Source organism: Callorhinchus milii, unplaced genomic scaffold (assembly GCF_018977255.1).
Source record: "Callorhinchus milii isolate IMCB2004 unplaced genomic scaffold, IMCB_Cmil_1.0 Scaffold1, whole genome shotgun sequence".
NCBI classification, from domain to species: Eukaryota; Metazoa; Chordata; class Chondrichthyes; order Chimaeriformes; family Callorhinchidae; genus Callorhinchus; species Callorhinchus milii.
The window spans coordinates 1013936-1034673 of record NW_024704742.1 but is presented as its reverse complement, the minus strand read 5'-3'; positions in this window follow the sequence as shown (position 1 = coordinate 1034673).

Genomic DNA, 20738 nt, shown 5'->3' with positions numbered 1-20738 from the left:
TTAAAGAATCTTTCATAAGGAATCTAAGTCGTACAATTGGAAGTACATTTTGCCGACCCACAAGAAGCCCAATGCTTCATGATCTACCTCCAGAGAGGAGTTTTCCCAAGAGGGGACAACATTTCTTAATATGGATTCCGTTAGGAATTTCCATTAGGAATTTTTGTTAGGAATCCTACATCTTAGACCTCATACATAATATTTAAGTAGTTATCAGGAAGGTTAGCCAAGTTTGTTATAACGTATAATTGTGAACATTATTTTAAACAGAGTTCCTTGACAGCGTTAGGACTTCCTGGCTCAGGCTCACCCTTTGGTGGCTGAAAAGTACAACCCACACGGTAATTTTTTTTAATGATTTTTCTTTTCTTTTAAATCAACTAATGATCCTGGGATCATTCTGCAGCTCCTCGGAGACACTGTTCCAAATCAAACAACTAAATAAATAACTGCTCTTCTGGGAGTTTCACCCACTTGTGTAAATTGCAATAATTTATGGTGAAATCTGGAAGGTATTGTTTTATAATCGTGAATGTCTGATACATGCATCTGGCAGTCATTTAACATAAATGCAATTAGAGAAATTAGCCTTGCATGAAGACTTTGCTTCCTTAACAGGCATGGACAGGATCACTACAGATGCTTATAATACTTGATTCATTGCATACTTCAAGAGTTCTCTTTCACTATCCTCCAGATGGCTTGAATTTAAAAGAACAGCAACAAAGAGGAAAAAGGGGAGGTGTGTGTGTGTGTGTGGGGGGGGGGGGCACATAAAGGAACGCTCATGCGAGGTAGAAAGGCCTCTGCTCTTTTTTTAATGGTTCCTTTTTTGAAGCAGGCAGGGAAAGATGATTCCCGTACGTGCTTTGCCGTACCTTGTGACACGTACGGTTAGTGAAGGTAACTCCCTACAAACATCTCTTTGGCGATGTCTTTGGTCAACATCCTTAAGTCCTCAATTTCCCCCTCAGTGTGCACCACTATATTTGCCTAATGTTAGGAGATGTTCCATTACATGTTTTTTTTTGGGGGGGGTTGGGGGGGGGGTGGTGTCAGCTGGGTGTCTGACACGTGCAGAAAGCCATCACCATCCTTAAGGCTATCCAAAGCAAATTGAGAGTTCCGTGCATCCAACCTACACATGGCAATTCCTGTGTAATCGAATGGAATGTGCGCTCTCTCTCTCTCTCTCCCTGAGGGACACTATTTGCCTGAGCCAGGAAGTCCTAACGCTGTCAAGGAGCTCTGTTTAAAAGAACGTTCCGAAGTATACGTTACAACAAACTCGGTCGGCGCTTTGGGATGTCCTCCCAACGTGAAAGGCGCTCTATAAATGTAATTTTGTTGTTGTTGTTGTTGCTTACTTATTTCTCCTTACCTATGCACAGGTTGGCCAGAGCCAAGGTTTGGGGACCCCCGAGTGTGTGTTGGGGTGCCGCTGGAGTCTAACCAGCTAAAACTGGTGCACGGCAGTGTGGTAACTGTGGAAGTATGATGTTTATTTGCAGTGTTCAGGCAGGACAAAGAATGCATCAAAATGCTGACTTGTGTTTGTAATTATCTATATTTATATATACTCGTAGTTATACCTATACTGGTATGTGTACCTGAATTTGTATGTATACATTACCTGTGTACAGGTACACATACAGGACTAGTATAGCTGTGTATGTGTATAAACCAGTTGTCAGTCTGGCTCGATTGGTAGCACGCGAGTCAAGGTTGTGCATTTTTGAGACATCTTTTTGACGTCTCGAAGATGTGAAAAGCGGTATATCAAATGCAAGGATTATTGTTATTATTATTAATATTATTATTATTATTATAAGCCACACTTCGGAACTCTGCGTTCATAATCAGGTATATCACACCAAAGCAACGGTGTAATTGTCGGAGGTTCCGTCATTTAAAATGAAATGATAAACCGAGGCCCCATCCGCTTGTTCAGGTGGACGCTGATGATCCCTCAGCACGACTTAAAAAGAGTTGGACGTCTCTCCTAGTTTCCTGGCCAACAATCCCCCAGATGAAACTGGTCACTCGCTGCACGCCTGGGGGGGGCATTGCTGTGGGCAAATTGGCTGCCGCATTTGCCTACAAATACTTTACGGCAAATCCTGTGAACTGCTTTGAGATGTTTTCCCAATGAGAAAGGTGTTCCCCAAGTTATTATTACATTGAATATTACATGTATATGTGGAAATATACTGGTGTGTGTACACTGTACTGGTTTTGGTACGTGTTTACATGTACCTGACATACCTGATGCCCTTCATCACAATGACTCACTGATCTGCAAAATTGGCCACTTGATACAACTGCCGATGTTTTAAGGCTATTATATTAAAAAAAATGACACGATCAGCACAGCCTTTGGATTTGATTTAGGAAACATTTGTTTATGTTCAAAATCTGTCAGAAATGTATCCCTCCCAGGTTGGCAGAGAAGTGATTTCAACACATTTTTTAAAAAACCTAAAAGAATGTACCTGTAAAGTATATCCGCTTTGCTTCATCTTTGTCAAATCACCCGCCTCTACCTATCTGATGGCCAATGTTCCTGAAATCCCACTGATACATGCAGTACATTTGCACCGTTGGGGGTAAAATTCTATCCAGGTCCAGATTTACTCTGATTAAAGAGCATTTCAGAGCATCCTCGGTTTGGCAAGTTGTTGAATTCAGTCTCAACTTTGAATCTGTTTTTCCGTAGTTCTAAAAAGAACTCACGTCAAAATTAATTCCATAATTAGCCAAACTCTGCACACTCTGAAATGCTACAAAAACAGTAAATCTGGACCCCAGTGGAATTTAACCCTTGCATGTTACCAAGTGCAGAACCTCACTTTAAGGTGAATTCAATGCACGAGACTGAAAATGGTTCATATCTACAACCGGTGTTGAGCGTTTAACGGCTCTAAGAACAGTCAAATATATTCGACAAATTACACCACTACGTGAACTTTTGTAACAAGATGGAGATATCGTAAGACCATGTTAGTTCACAAAAAGCAACCTCAGCAATCCAACGAAAAGGAAGAACTGTCATTTTAATTGTAATTGATTGCTGTCCTATACCTGTTTGTCAGCGACCTTGCTAATTATTAGAAGGCTCGCCTGTCATCCGTTTTTAGGGGCAGGGGAGTTTTATAGCCAGTAGAGGAAAAGGGGAGGAGGTGTTGCTGATGTGGAAGTCCTTGAAGACTTGTGGAATGTGCTTGCTTGTGTTTTTGACATGTGCAAATTGTCAGGATGGAGAATTGCTCCTGTCAGTTGTCACTGTGTGCCTTGCAATTAATGCCATCTGCTGTGCTTCCACTTCCCCGGAGGCAGCTCTCGTTCTGTGCTGACTTCCTGCTGATGACAGGACAGTTCGTCCTTCCCTGCTGACCTCGTGTCACTCAACGCAGGCACTTTGCCCTCCGATACATTCTCCCGCTGCCCCCAAATCTTTGTGATTGTGTGCCGGCTGCATTGCTTAACCCGAAGGAGTGAGAAAATGTAAAATAAGGCAGCGGTGGCAGGAAAATAAATCGTTGCTGGAATTTTTGAAATCGTTCATTGACAAAAAGCTTTTATTTATGTCAGCGCCTCACCTGTTTGCTCTGAATTTCTGGTCTTTAACGTCAGCATTGTTGCTTTTTTAAACAAAAAGGCAACTTAATTCTTATTTAAGACCAAGGTATTTTTACGTTTTCAATTTGCACATTGATGAGAATGGTAGTGAATAGAACAGAATAGAATAGAATAGAATAGAATAGAATAGAATAGAATAGAATAGAATAGAATAGAATATTGCAGTCCTTCTGCATCTGGACCAGAATCATTTCAGGATAAGATTTGGATTGAAATCTATCCAGAATCGACTGTTATTTAGTTTGGCAATCCTGATTTTCTTCTCTCAAACTATTGAGACGATAAATCAGAATGGCGCACATACAAAGGGAAAAAACTTAAAGACTGCCTGATTAAATGGCAACGAAGTAAAAGCTGTTTCTTTAAAATCATAATATAATAATGCTTGCATTTGATATAGCGACTTATCACATTGTCGAGATGTCTCAAAGCGCTTCATGGGATATACTGTAAAGTGGAGTGACTGTGTGTTATGTGGGTGTAAACAGAAAAGCAGACATAAGCCAAAACAAGCCCGTCGTGTTGATCCAATCCCTTTGCAACACCAAGCAGTTCAAATCTCTTTGGCAAATATTAAAGAAGCTTTTATTAAACACTGCCAGAAGCCACGGTTGAAGCAGGAAACATCAATGCACTTAAGAGTCAACTCGTGCTTACATGTGAGAGAGGGGAGTAGAGGAACATAGGAGAGGGGATTATGTTCATGTGTATAAACACTGGAATGGGCTCGTTGGGCCAAGTGTCCTGTTTAGCTGCTGCAGTTTGCACATTATATAATTCTACACAAATTCAGCTTCCACGCCCACATATTGTGAAGGTAGTGAATATCAGAACACTATTTGCAGCACGACCACGAACACATGGGAATAAGTTACGATCTGGTGGGGGGAGTGGGAGGGGTGGTGGTGTTGGGGGGTTTGGGGGAAGGAATTTGTGTCCAAATTCAATCACGAGCTTCATTCTTCAGATTGGTCTGAGGTCACTAACATTTAGCAATGTTGTCAGAGTTGGAATCTCTGAATCTCAGAACGATGTCGTGACTCGGATCTCCACCATCAGCACCTGGACTGTGGCATGAAGCGGTCATAACCCAATCAGATTGTATCACCCAACCTCCACATCCACTTAAACCCATTGACTGCACATTGGTTGCAGTGCAATGCTGATGCACTGTGTGGATTAATGTTCTGAAGGCATTTGACTTTCACTTACATATAACATCCGAATATATCCACGATCGCTCATCTTTCATTGATTTCTTGCAATACTGAGGCCTAAAGTGCCAGGAGAGATTCCTTAATTAGGGAAAGGGGACTGTTTCAAGAACAAATTAGATAGATTTCTACCAGAAAATAATATCTCGGGATACAGGGTACAGTATATAGTTTGGGACACAACATGTCAAGCGACTGCCAAGATGGTGGAAGGCGAACAAGATGGAACTTGGTCTTCCTTCGCTAGCAAATTCTTATCTTCTTATGGTGACCGGAAGTGCTGGTGTGCAATATAGATCCGAAATACATCACACCGACTCCACTCTGAAAATATATTGTGAGGAGCGGAGTTCCCATAAGTTATCGCGATGTACTACTGAGCTGTTACTTTTCCAAATTCAAGATATCGGCTTTTTTGCATCGTGCGGAATTTTGAACCGACACCCGCAGGAATTTGTTTCTTAAAGAAATCTGAACTGTATTGCGTGAATCCCCCCCAAAAAACAATTCCAGTGGTGAAAACATGGCATTCACTACCTACCTTGGATTTGCTAATAGCAATTTAGAGTCCCAAATGGCTTCTGTCTGTCGGGATCCAGAAGTGTATCGTACCCACCAGCGGCAGCTCCCCTCCCAGAAGTAGATAATGTGGGAAGGGAGTTCCCAGTATCTGACAAGTGCACTTGCAGCTGTCATCAGGCATCGCTATTTGCAACTTGACTCACTATTAGCAACTCCTGATAATAAAGAGTCAATCCACTGTATAGTATATTCTGTGCAGCGCTTTGAGACGTCTCCATGACGTGATAAGGCGCTATAACAAACGCAAGGATTATGATTATTATTATTAGTTTAACCGTAATCTAGCATTGTTTTACCAGTAAACCTCATCAGGAATCCTTGGACCCATTTATGCCCGGACAGGCCAGCTCCCCTCAGAGCAGAAGGAGTTAATATGCCACATGAAATAACAGCATTCTTAGCCTTAATTAACAAAAACAGTATGTAACAGAAGGAAATGACAAACCACTTTGTTATTAATGTGATTATTACTAATCCCCATGACTGTATATTGTAATGGTTATATGTTGCCTCCATTGTAAGGATAGATGTTTCTTGTGGGCAGGTTCAGTCATCCCCTCAGTTTCCTTAGTTATAAAACCGACCATTTGCTTCCCGAGGCTGAGCAGATAAAACACACTGCCTGGCCTGCTACTGAGCCATATTGCGGTGTGATAGTCTTTGCTGATCTCAGACCCATATAAACTATATGAGTTCCAAGCACTGATATGGGGCTTGAACGCACAACCCTTTGACTCAGGGTGAGACTACTATCAACTGAGCCAGGCCGACATTTCAGAAAGTTTTTCTGCATGACGATATTCACTAGATGGAGTGTGTGATGGGTTCCATTGAAAAAGCCTCTTGTCATTACCCTCATTATTACTATAATAGGGCCATCGCCTTAGTCCAAGGTGGGTTTCAAGCAGATTCAATTCATAGAATGGTCGGTCGGGGTGAATCCAAGAAGTGTTACAAAGATTTACATAGGATGTACAGCACAGAAACAGGCCACTCGGCCCAACCAGCCAACCACACGCATCTCCACCCACTCCTTACTCCCTCTCCTACCCTTCTATACCCCTCTCCCTCATGTGAAAGTCTAGCTTCCTCTTGAATGAGTCTATATTATCTGTTTCAACCACCACCACTTCAGGCAGTGAGTTTCACAATCTGACTCTACTCTGTGTGAAGTGGTTCCTCCTAAATTCTCTTTCAGATACCCTCATCATTATCTTACACTTGTGTCCTCTGGTTATGGATTCCCCCAACAGTGCAAACAGCCTATCTATGCTAATTTCATGGAACCCTTTCATAATTTTAAACACCTCTATTAGGCATTGATTCGGAGAAGTGTTACGTCTCTATGAATATTTCTTGTGAGACGGCTTCAGTTTTACTGTTTTAGGTTTTTTTTTAAACCACATTTAATCAACAGGAATTAAAATGTGCCTTTAGTTTCCGAAGCTTCTCAGGCACTTGTATCACTGATCACACTTCAAGTGTTTGGAAACCAACGAAAGTATTGAAGGAACTCTTGCATACTGCTTTCTTTGTGCTGGTTGTTCACAGACTGCACTATTTATAACTTACTGAATAAAGTTTTTTTTAAAAAATTGAAATATAAAAACTATTTGCAATAGTTAGTGCTACAGGAGATACTTATGACTGACCGAAAGTAACCTATCTTACAAATCTCTGACACCAACTGTAATAAGAAAATGTTTGACTTATCCCCTGTTCTTCAAAGCAACTTGTCTGGTTCTGTCCTTCCCCATTACTTTGAATTGAGAACTTTCCACCTTGTTAATGCCGTAACTTGTGTCACCACAGAAAATGGTACCACCTTGTCACAAGTGACTTGATCAATGTCAGGACAGATGTCTCAGGTGCCATTGGGTCACCGACTTATGGATTGATCTGTCACTTAAACCAAAGTCGTCCACACCTGTTCTAAACGCTAATTTCCTCCCAAAGTCAATCGGACAACATGTACAGTTGTGTTTATGCTTCCCGCGGCATGACGCAATGACAGGAACAGATAAATGATGTGGGTTCAAAGTGAAACACTTTAGTTTGTTTTAAGAAGTGAATTCTTGCAGCTGTCGTGAAGATCAGTCCGCACTAAACCACCCTCCCCTTGCATTCTATCTCAAGAGCTTTTGCCAAGAATATAATAATGTTCTATCAGATTTATGAATGCAAGGTGTGTGTGCTCTTAATATAGACTCGGGCAAATACTACTCCAGCTAATAAAGTTCAGAGTAAATCCAGCCAGCCATAAATGCACTTTACGTCCCTTGCAATATGAACCATTGCCAAATTCAGAGTCTGATGTTTATTAGAGACGGCATGACACTTACGTAAAATAAAACAGTCACATAGTTAAATGTTATTTTCTCGCAGTTGGTTGTAGGACAGGATATGAATAAGGACACCATCATTCCGGTTGAGAGAATTCTGATTAATTGTTCAATATGGGATCTAAATTACCCGCAGCACATTCCATTCCGTCATTAAGAAACAAGTTTAAAATGGGACGAGGTTAACATGTGATTCGAAATGGCCCCTGCGACTTCTTAATATGGTATTGCCCAAAGCTAGCTGTAAATGTCACTTGGGTTCCTGCTTAGCACGGAGCAATATTTCAGTTGCTGCTTCACAGGATATTTTTTAAGGAGTTGAGTTGATGCCCTGTAAACATATGTGGCCGGTGGCTAGGACTAAAAGGGGGATCTGGACCCTTCATATCTATCTACACTTCACCTCCTGCCCACTTCTGGTCCAGTGAACTGCTCGTTGGGGCATCCTCATCTCTGATTAGCCGATGGCCCTGTCGATCAAGCCAACAGCTCACCTGTCTTCAGGACTGACCCTTTAACTGAGTTTTACTCAGCGCACCCCATCCCCTCCCCCCCACACCCGACCCCCAGAATATTTTCACCTGCCACTTATGGTTATAAAGTGCTATTGAATGGACCCAATGGGGCATCCAAAACTTCAACACAAGTTGCAAAACCTTTCGTTAGACTCCAAGACCCACTTCTTTCTCAGAACCGCAGGAAACCTGCTTCCCCGCTAAGACTGATTGACCACTGAAGCTATCTGGATTTGGATGATTAAATACCGCACAGAATACCGCAGCCCAAAGCCCCATGGGAGTGCAAAGTTGGTGAATATTAGATTGGTTTTCCTCGAGTTTGCGTTTGATGATCTTCAGAAACAGGGAGATATTTTACAAAGCTTTAATAAAAAGAATAAATAAGAATAATAATCCTGGCATTTGATATAGCGCCTTGTGGCGTTGTTGAGACGTCTCAAAGCGCTTCACAGAATATACTGTAAAGTGAATTGACTGTATTTCCTGGACAATTTATTTGTGGTTATTTTCCCTACTCAGGACAATAAGGACCACTTTGCAAAGTCAATGGCGTTTCAAGCCACGTATTGTCTGCTATCAGAGAGTGGACTGAGCAATCTTCGTGACTCTGTGCCTGAGCAACCTTTCCTCGACAAGGGTCCAAGTTGCGACTTGTGCTGTGTTAATTATCAAGGGTGACGAATTATCACATTGTTAGTAAATGCAGTGAATGAAGCCAGGAAATAGGGAAGGAAGTTCATAACTAAAGCCAGGTTGGATGTGTGACTTCCTCCCCACCCCCTATACACACCCGCACAGATAAATGGTTGGACCTGTTACTAACAGCAGCACCATTGGACTCGCTGGACAGAGATAAGTCTAGCTAAGCTCCAGCACAGACAACAACAATTTACCTTTATATAGCGCTCTTCATGCAAGTCAGCGTCCTGGAGCACTTAACAGAGGTGGAACCTGACTCCGAGCCAGGGGAGGTAGGAGGAGTGAGCCTAAGCATGGTCAAAGAGGAAGGTCTTGACGAAGGAAGATGGAAGATTGAGGGAGAGCGTTCCAAAGTTTTGGGGGCAATAAGTGACTGAAAATGCGGCTGCTAATGGTGGAGCAAAGGGGACGAGGGATGGGCAGGAGGCCAGAGCCAGCCGAGCGAAGGCAGCGGGTAAGTGGAGTGGGGAGAAAGCAGGTCAGAAAGGTAGGGAGGTGCCAGGGCGTGAAGGGATTTGTAGATGAAGATAAGTGAATACTAGCCGATGGAGCAAGTTAGAGAGCTAAACTGGTATCCCACTAACCAGCACTCTGATTCCATGTTCTTCGGATGGCAAGTTCAAAAACAACATTCACTTCATTTAGTGAAGGGCTATTGAGCAAGGCGCTATATAAATGTAAGTTATTGTCGTAAAGATCATAGAACTGACAAGCGACTGCTGATTTTACCAGGAGAAAGGAGCTTCACAAAAATTTCTTAGCAGACCGCTCAGCAGCAGCTGCATTGGGTTAGCGTCAAGCTCAACTATACTGTGACCTTTCTGAACGTGTTCGTCAAACACAGCTAAAAGACAAATTGTGTTAGAACTGCGCGGCTTTAAATTCAATCTTATCTCTGAGGAACCTGAGCTGTTCATGGCCTCCAGGGATACCTAGAAAATGAAAAGCTGACAATATGGGATTATTTTCCAGTGGTTGACATGGAGCGATCAGATCTGTTCCCCTGTTAACAGATTCAGGTAGGTTGCTGCCACTGAGGATGCGCAGCAGGTTTGGCTTTCATATTGATGGGACGGCACCTCTGCATATGCCGTGTTCCCAGCGACTTCTGTTTTTATTTCAGATTTCCAGGATCTGCAGTGTTCTGCCTTTTTCCTTCAAGGGGAATCTCATTTGGGATATAATTGAGTGGCTTCGAAAAATAGAAAAGAATATTACTGCCAGCAGTAATAACCTTTATTTTTCACCATCAGATTTGTTTCCGAAATGAGACCCACAAAATTTTGCTGAACACAACTGACCTTATCTTTGACTTATGATGTCCGCAGTACATATAAACACTCGCTTTGGTTATCCATATTTATACCTTGTTTATGTCACAGGTAAAGTTACACAAATTGGTCATTAACATTGACCTCTGCCTTACTCCTGGCAAATTAAAGGGGTAAAGCATTGATTAACAATGCTACTACCTAAGTCAGAACAAAAAAAAAACAATTTGATGTTTATTGATGTCATGTGTATATTTGCTGCCTAAATTTCTCCACTTTACTACATTTTTGGCTGTAGGCTAACACATATACTTTTGACTCACATATTTACTAAACGACATCCTGTGACTTGAAGTTTCCCTTTGGTTCAGCCTTAAGAGCAGAGCATCCCCTGGCAGGAAAATCATACAGCATTGTTTCCTTATGCTTCTTTTGGAAATGTAAAGTTAGAGTTAACCATTTTTTGCTGATCTTGAGTTGAGCTGGAGTTTGTGGTTAGCTATGAGAGATATGTAACTTGCTGACTCAGTTGGACAATTTTCCCAAGGCTGTTGTGTGCTCTCAGCGACCATCGGGGTTCTATTTCTAAGACATTTGCCCTTGTAACTCCAATAACCCAAAGCGTATAGATCAATTGAACCCCAATATGTCAAACAAGAGGATTCAGACTCAAGAGGCTTATCAGTGGGAAGGTGAACAGACAGCTCAGATTTGATTATTCTTATTCTACGCAAAGCTTTGTGAATATTTGGAATAGACTACCCAGGAAGCGACGGAGACAGATGGCCAAGACGTAATTAGATACTTATTTGCTGAAGAATTAAACTGTGTAGTTACTTGATGAAAATTTAATTGGGGAGAGTGGATCAGAGCGGTATGGGATTAATTTTTAACTTTTTTAATTTACTTTGAAATTCTAGTCAGAAGTACCATCATAGCTCTTTTTGGCTCTGGATATAGTCCTATGTTGTGATTGTTTCTGGCTCCATACTGCTGTTATACCACTTCAAGGTAGACAATCCACCTGGATATGAATATTTAAAACAATTCTGAAACTCTAATGTTCTAAAATGCTCCATTCTGAAACACTAATTAAATCGACTAAATCTAAACCCAGGTGGAATTTCTCCTCATAGAAAAGGGAAGAGAAGTAGTCTTCAAATCCTGCCAGAACTTATTCTATTCATGTTATTTTCATGGTCTTTCTCAATCGTTTCAGTTTATTTTACATTTCTTCATAGTGACTTAGCAATCTAAACCGCAATAAATTCATAAACTGGGTCCTCTAATAATACTATGTTATTTGTTACGTGCAAAACCTGAGAGTGATTGTTGCTCATGTTCAGCATTAACAGGGAGGACGTTTCTTCTGGTGTCTTGGCAATAGCCCCCACCCCCCCTACCCCGACCAAAAATGGCTGGCCACCACTGGTCTATGACACCTGGAGCAAGTTTAACCAACACTCTTACTTCACGGGCAATGGAAGTTCCTTGAAAAGCTGCACTTCATTGAAGAGTCTTCAGAGCCCATGCTGAATAACACATGGCCACTAAAGCATGGAATGTTTAACTGCCCTTTGAACTCCGAGTGTAGTTGAGGGCTGGTCAAATGCTGCTAAAAGACAAATTGAGTTAGAACTATGTGGAGCACTAACTCTCATAAACCTGCGTGCACTTAAATCACCTTATATTGGAACAAGATGGTCTTAAATTAAGCAGTATCAGGGAATCTGTCCTGTCTATGGCCTCTAAAATTTATGTAAGGACATATTTAGGGGAGCGGAACTGTGATATGACATTTGAGGGCACTGGTGACTTTCATTGCCAATAGTAATTCAGTCTTAAAGGAAGCATGGAGTTAAAACTCCAAGATGCAGTCAAGGCTGAATCTATCCATCTTGGACAACAGTTACAGGCAATAATGATGGAGGGATTCAAGAGCCTCACTGTTGCCATTATTCTGTGCTGACTCCAATCTATCAGCATTTTGAGATGGTAATAAAACATTTTATACGATGACTTTCACATCAGGAGCACGTCTCAAAGCCCTTTCTAGGATTTGCTGTAAAGTGTAGTGACTGTAATAATATCAATAATAGTCCTTGTACTTGGTACAGCGCCTTATCACTTTGTTGAGACTTCCCAAAGCGCTTCACAGAATACACTGTAGAGTCAATCGACTGTGCATTTTGTGGGCGAAAATCCGGCAGCCAATTGTGCGAGGCGGCGTCCTTACAAACAGTCGTGTTTCATTCACTTATGGCAAAAAAGTTTTTAAAAAAATTTAAAGTGAGACTTTTCAATCATCAGTCCAAGCTGGAGTTCAAAGCCTGAGATGGAGACAGAATTCTCACTCGCTGCACCACCGCCTAGTTCAACTTTCTGCTCATTCGTGTCGATGGTTTGAGTGCGCCTGCTGATTCATTGTGAAAGATCCGAAAACCGCTCACTGTAGATGCCCATCTGTCGATGCTCACCCACCATCACCAGTGTCGTACCTCGGAGGTCAAGCCAGGGGGACGCTCAAGTCAGCAATGCTCTAGTGGCAGCCAGTAGCCCTGTGAAGTCATTAGAAAGTACCACCTCATAGCACGGAGCTCACAGTGATGTGTAAACTGCACCTGACGGTAAAACAGCAGCAATAAACAGGATATCACACCGGAAAAGCGAGCATTCTGCTGTGACCAAAATCTAATCCAAACCAAGTTCTTGTGGGTTGACATGACATAAATGGTGTTTCCTGCAGAGCACACTTTAAATTCTAAGGCTCTTTATCCAGCATATGGTTACTTTTACGCTGCTGTTTCTCCTGATCAGACCTTTTTAACCTCAATGACTAATGCCAGTGATTAATGCAGCACAAATTCTACCACTAATGCAGGTCTATCAGGGTTAGTCAGATGTACATATGTAAGTCGCGATGAGTCTTTTCGTAGCCTCAAAGAATGATAGAAATGTTCAGCACATTGTTTCTGGGCCGACTGTAAGAGCTATCTGTTTAGTCCCACTTCCCCACCTTTACAACATAATCTTTTATATACAGTATTTCCTTTCAGTTGTTTGCCTAGTTCCCTTTTAAAAGCCATTATGGATTGTGCACCAACCAGTATTTGTGATAAAGCATTCCGTATCGCAGTAATTATCTGTGCAAAATAACTTCTCCTAACCTTCTCTCTGCAAAAGGGTGCTTGAACTTTAATATAACTTTCTCTTTCTAAGATGATTTCACCACTTGGGATTCAGTATTCAGTAATTGAGGATTGTGGTGCTCCAAGAAGAAATCCAGTAGGAATAAACTGGACATTTATATTCCTTGCATTGATAAAGCACCTTTCATGTTGGGACGACCTTTCGAAGCCCTTCACCGGTTTTCTCGGTGAAGATGGCACCCAATTTGCACGCAGCAATTTCCCATGAACAGCCATGAAGTGAATGATCAATTTCATCCAGGCAATGTTGGCCAGGGCACCCAGAGAAACTCCCTTCTCTTTTCGAGTAGAGTCATGGGATGTTCAGTGTCCACCTCAATAGCAGACGGGGCTAATGTCTCACCTGAAGCACAGCTCCCCATCCCTGCACTAAAGCATCAGCTTAGTGCTATCTGTTAAGTGGGGATCAACTAGTAAGGAAAAGCTCATAAGTCATTATGACAAGAATAAAACATTAAACACAGACACCACTCGCCACCAGGTGAGCTTGGCTCCAAGTTGACGTGCTTGGCAACGGAACGTCAAACTCGAGGGAACCCTCCGTAGTGGCCTTGGGCTTGGCCAGGCCACTGATGACAACACGGCCAACCTATTCTTAATCGTGGCAATGGGTTTCCGCATGTATCAGACACTCAGCTGACCCAGAAGACTACCTTGCTGGAAAGTATGTCTAGTGAGTAAGGGTCAGGCTCGGCTCTGATATCCCCCTGCCATGGTTGAACAGCCTGCCAGCCCTCAATATCTGGGCGTGTAACGTATGAAAGATGACACACTTGGATTAGGAACTGGACTCTAACAGGAGTCGCCAGCTACAGGCAAGAGCAGGGAATGGGAGGGTTAGCGAAAAGGAAAACAAGCTCCTTTCAAAGATCAGGACGAGTGGGTTAGATTCTTAGCGTCGCTTTCAGATCTCAGCTGCCATCAAGATGCAAGCGGGAGCCTGGGCATCGATCTAAATGAGTTTTAGAGCTGATGTGAATTGTTAAACCTGGCGTGCCCATTCCAGATGTTAGGCTAATCCGTGGCCTCCGGAGACAGGGAATGTCAGCTCCACGGTTTGTGTCGCTCTCAGCAGGTGACTTGACACAGGGCTTCAGACTTTTTTTGGGAGCCTTTCATATCAAAGGGCGTGGGGCCACTCTGGGGCAGGGATGCACGCAGGCAAGGAGCAGAGCCCGCTGTGAATTTCTCTATAACTTTTATTTGCTTAAGAAATTAAGCATAGAAACGGAGCAGTGTGTGTGTGTGGGTGGGTGGGGGAGGTCCCAACACGTGACAGCAAGTGGGACGAGAGGGAGTGGGGGGGGGGGGGGGGTGGTGGTGTTGTTGATTCACAGTTTTATTGTCCTTTTGGCTGTATCCAATGTTTTACCGTCTCTTTTTGACCGTGCTTGATTGCTACTGAAAAGGAGCGGGATTACGGGAAGGATGAAGAACTGACTAAAAACTGATAATGAAACCTGCAAAGACCTTTCTAACCACGACCTACAACTTCTCTGCAGGCCAGACAGAGATCAGATTTGGTTTACGAATTACAAATACTTTTATGAGTTCTCTCTCTCTCTCTCTCTCACTCTCTCTCTGGAACAGTGCGTTATCCGAGTAGATAAGGGCATAAAATGTGGCATTTGCTGCACTCGTTCTATTTGTGTTTCTGCACTCATTTGCCCACAAGGTACACAGTCAATTGACTTTACAGAATAATCTGCGAAGCGCTTTGAGACGTCTCACCACGTGGTAAACACGCTATATCAAGTGAAATGATTATAATTATTATTATAATGTTAAATTGGGCAATTTACTACCAGATTTGCTGAAATAAAAATGGTGATTCCCAACCACTGGCAAAGGCAGTGTTTTGCTTTTTGATTTTATATTGGACTTGACCTTAGCAGAGAAAGACCCAAACGCAGAATGCTAGATTACAACTTCTGGTTTGCAAATGCATCCATGCAAATGCAATTTGCTTCTACTGTTCACTTTTCAAAAATAGTCTTCCAAATGTTTGTTGGTCTGCGAATGCCTTCTGAAATTTATGGTTGTTTGATTTCTGTCTTCTATTTGTCTGTCGTTATGTTCAGTTGTGTGGTCCAAGACTGACTTAAATTGTAAATTTAACGTTGTAGTAAATGAATGTGCTGTTTTGTAACTTTAATGCACTATGTTTAATTCACAACATTTAATACACTTATATTTAACACACTTACTGCACTTTTAATGCACTGGGTTAATGCACTCGGTATAATATAATATATTGCAGTGTAGGAACACACTTGTTTGTAACTTTAAAGTTCTACAATGAAATAATAATAATCCTTGCATTTGATACAGTGGCTTATCACATCTTCAAAGCGCTTCACAGAATATACTGTAAAATGAATTGACTGTATATTTTGTGGACGAAACGCGGCAGCCAATGGCACACAGCAGCGTCCCACAAACAGTCGTGGATTGCGTGACCAATTTATTATTATTTTTTTCTTGAGGGATTATTATCAGGTGAGTATTATCAGTGGAGCAATTGGCTGCCACGGTTTGCCCACAAAATATACCAGCGCTTTGGGACGTCTCGAAGACGTGATAAGGGGCTATACCAAATGCAGGGATTATGATTATTAATAATAATGTAATATTTCAGAAGAGATGAGACAATTATCAAATGTGTTATGAATCGTCACATTTTTCCATGTGTTAGGCTCAATGTGATATATACCATAGGATAAAATTCACAGAAAGGCCACTTCTTTACTTGGTACTTTCATTACACACAGCTTTGCATTCAAAAATGCATTTACATCTCAAAGGAGGAAAGTCTAATTAGAAAACGGATGCTCCCATATTCCAGAGTGGTATGAAATTTTTTCACGTGATACATTGCAAGCCTCTTGCATTGAAGTGCACCTTTTCAACAAATGTTGCAGTTATTTATATTTTGTAAAGGGCTTGGAGATGTTTATTTGTTTGCATCGGGCTTTATAGTAACAGGCACTATTAAGTGCTTATTTTGTATCCGGTTCTATTACCTCGGACTCTCTTGCATCACAACGTATGGATTTTCCCTTCAATCCCTCTCGCCCCATTTCAAATTTGGATTGCTCCTGCTTCTCTTCTCTCCCCCACTGTTGCTTGCCGGATGCTAATAAATCAGCATCCAGCTGGACAGAGCCTGATTAAATACCCGATAACTCTGAGACCACACATGTCATGACATTGAGCCAACGGCGTTAAACGCTTCACTCCTAGTTCACAGCCAGCAAAGGGTGCAAGAAGTACAAGACCAGAATGTACTGTATTCTCAATGTAACATTCGCACCATTCAACACTTTGCAGCTGTACTGACAGCGCGTCCAATGTGAATAGCAACGAGCTGTTCATTACATACTAGCTATGTGGTTTTAGCTGGTAAGACTCCAGCAGTTAGCCCAACGCACACTCTGGGGTCCCCCCAAGCCTTGGCTCTTCCCAACCTGCGCTTAATACTTTCTGGAATTAGGTAAGCAGGGAGAGAGTGCATATTCCATTCCAATAATCTATCTCTGGGATTTCCACATGTGTAGGTGGGTTGCATGGAAATCTCAGCTTGGTTTGGATACTCTTAACCAATGGTGATAGGTTTCCGTGTGTGTCAGATAACTGGCTGACCACAAAAAATACACACATGAACAATGAGATTCACATCTAACTTTGCCCCTCACAAATTTTTAAACCTGCATTATAGGTGCAGTGAACAGTGCATTCTTCTAACTAAATACCCTCCACAGTATATCTAATGGTTGGAGAGGTTTGGACCTGGATGGATCGAGCTTCTCTTCTGCTATGGAAGGTGCCTGGAAAGAGGACCGGCATCCATCACTTAACCATCGGTGTTGTTCAAAGTTAGGTTCCACCAGATGAATTCTGCTGCACCACAGACAGAGCCTGGGGGGAAAAAATCATAAGCAATGATCAATTTCTAAAGAGATCACACTGATCAAACACACAGACAATAGTGATACTGAGCATGTACGCTGTGCACTACATAATAATACCACATCAATAAACAAGGCAAACAGGATGCTGGGCTATACTGCTAAATCAATTGAGTTTAAAATCCCCAGTTGTGGTATTCAGGCTGTACGGTGCTCTGGTGAGATTGCGCCTTCAATATTGCATACAGTTCTGGTCACCACGATGTAAGGGTGACCCAGTCGTTAGAGGCGATGCAGAGGAGAATAACGGCAGAGGAATGAGCTAAAGCAATGATTAGACAAGCTGGGGCTATTCGGTCTTGAGAGAAGACAGCTCAGAGGGGACGTCATAGAGGCGAACGCAATTTTAATTGGGATTGAAAAAGTCAACCCAGATCAATACTTTAGAATGTACCATGACATAGGTTTAGAGTTGTAAGTGGCAATTTTAGAACAGAAATGGGACAATTTAACCCAGGTTTGAGTTATCGGGAGGTTACGTATCTCATTATTTTCGATACGACAAACACAGACTGTTACTTTGAAAGTTGACAATCTATTATTGTTGCAAGTAAGAGAAGTTCTAAATAAAGATCTCAAACAAGCAGAAGTGCTGCAAAATTTCAACACACAAAGCGTAACAGTCAATCTACATCAATGCTTCTTCTTGTGTCCAGTTGGATAATAATTCACGGGCATCTCTCAACGTCAATTAAAAAATATATCAATTAGAAAATTTGAAGGTACAAGTCCAACTTGCAGCGGTTAAAGAAATGTTTTGCTTCTGCCTTCATTTGTTATTGTGCTCGAGGGTGCAGTTCATGACTTATTTAAAATCTCCTCTTGCAGCTGAAGAACATTGGTTAGGTCTGTCCTCGGAAAGCAAGACACTCCAGATGGATGGCAGCAGTAGCTGGCGAGGAAGGTGATTCAAGAAAATAATTTATTGACAAAGGGACATTGGTGCAATTCTCCAAAAAANGCACGTGAACTCACATATTATTGTGAGGGAATTAGTACCGAAGTAGGATTTTACAAAAATTGGCACATGCCCAAACTGAGCAACATGTAACAAAGGGAACAGACTGAAGGATATCTATTTATAGGAACTACATTTATGAGTACACTCAAAGAATTTACAAACATAAGAGGTTTTAAAGTCCAGTTATTGAAAAAAATATATATTATAGGGCCCTCAGTGCAACACAACTTACAACTAAGTTGATATTAGCCTTGCTTCCCTGCGCAGAGGACGTAAGCTGAGATGCTACTCTGCGTAGAGGACATGTGCTTGTGCTGTTCATCATAAACTAGGTGTTGGCTCCAGCACAAGATCACATTGGGGTATTAAAAGGGAAGGAAGATGTTTTAATGACCGTCTGCTTCTCAAAGGTTTTGCGGCTTGCGGGCTCGGCAGTAATAAAATGAGTTCTGGGGAAAAGTGACAAGTTGCAGATTCGCAGAAAAGTGGAATTATAGTATAATGGTCACTCGTCAGTGGTACACTTGTCAAAGAAAGGCCTTCAGTCTCTTTATAGATCCTAGCACTATTCCTGGCACATCAGCAGGACAGCAAAGATATCTAAGTTGATGAGATGAGGTCGGCTTTGTTCAGGGCTGGTTTGGACAAGGTTTTTTCTGGGTGGGAGAAATGTTCAGAACGCTCTGAAAGGTGGCACTTTTAACATTTACCCCCAGCCACTATCTCAGGCATCACACAGCTAAACTGCTGAATGAACACCACGTGTTTATTGCTTTGCTATTAACAGTATCTGGTTTGTTGGAGAACTTCTGCAATATATCACAGCGTTCAGGGTTCAAGTGGGATGGAAGTATCTTGCTCAAGTCCCTAGGAAATTAGAATTGGGTTTGCATCTGCAATCTTTGCATAGATGCAGACATAAATTTATGGGTTTGACGCACAACCGAACATTTAAGTTGAAAGAAGATATTCACATTTGTAACCAATGTCTAAGGCAACACATCCGGCCCCTTGTACATCAGCTTGTATCCATGCTTACGACAAATCTAAAAGCTGTAAATAAATGCTAGTGTTGAAGTTGCTCAGTGGTCCGGAAATCATTAAATAACTTCCCGGTCAGCTGTTACTAAGCAGTTACTATTGTCTTATTATTGATTTTTCGAAGTTACATTTATTTCTCAAGAAAAGGCTTTGGAATTTTACACGTGCATTAACACCGCTTTATTCCTTTTATTCCCCAAATTACACCACCCATCTTATTGAACATTACTAATGTACTGCACGGAAATTCGACCCGGTATCTGCTTGGGTTCATCAAAAGGTTATCTTTTTTTTTCCTTTCAAAAAATGGACTAAGTGGAAACCTGAGAAATCGCTGATTTAATACCAGCCAAATTGGTTAAAATATCTTTCAAGCACAAAGAGGTTAAGGTGCAAAGTAGCGTCAATTATGTTCTTAGTTTGTGGAGCCATTGAACAGACAAGACAGCAACTTGGGGCAAGAAATTCCTCTTGCTGTTAAGTGTAGCAACTGTGACTTATAAGCAGGCTCCCCCTCAGGCCTCTGCGTCAGTTCTGATAAAGGGCTATATGAGTAATTGTTTCACAAATCCACAAATGGATTTCTACCATATCCTATTTAATATCAATCTTTCAAACCAAATTAATCCGTTGAAGTCTAACTTGAGATTTTCTTAAAAAATAATGAATATGTCCAATTATTTTCTAGTTTTCTACCCACCGGCCTATCATCCACACAGCCTTGATCTGGAAATGGTTTCTGATCGGCTACACAGTGCTGCCATTAGTTTTGAAGCCTTCCCAAGATCGACACTCGTAGCCCACAATTTCTCTGGCTCAGAGTTTATGGCATTAAAAAGTTACACCGCCACTTTCCAGGCTCCATAATGGCAGCTCTTTGTGTATAATAGAAATTCAATCCCAATAAACAGACGGGCTAAAACCAGGTGGAATTTCCAGTCTCAGGTGAGGCAGCCACATTCAGAATTTCAATCCGGTTAAACCTAACATGATTCACTCCCCGCAGCTAGTTTAGTTACTATGGTTAATGTGTCCATGCCAAACTCTTTCAATGTAAGCTATAAAATGCTAACCAGTGTTTATTACCACATTACCTCAGCCTGGCTCAGTTGGTAGCATTATCACCTTTGAGTCAGAAGGTTATGGGTTCAAGCCCCATATCAGGATTTTGAGCTCACGTAGTCCAGACTAGACTGGCTCTCCAATGGAGATGCACTGCAATGTTGGGGGTTCTGTCCTTTGGATGAGACATTGAACTTGAACTGAGGTCTCTTCTGTCTATTCAATAAGAACG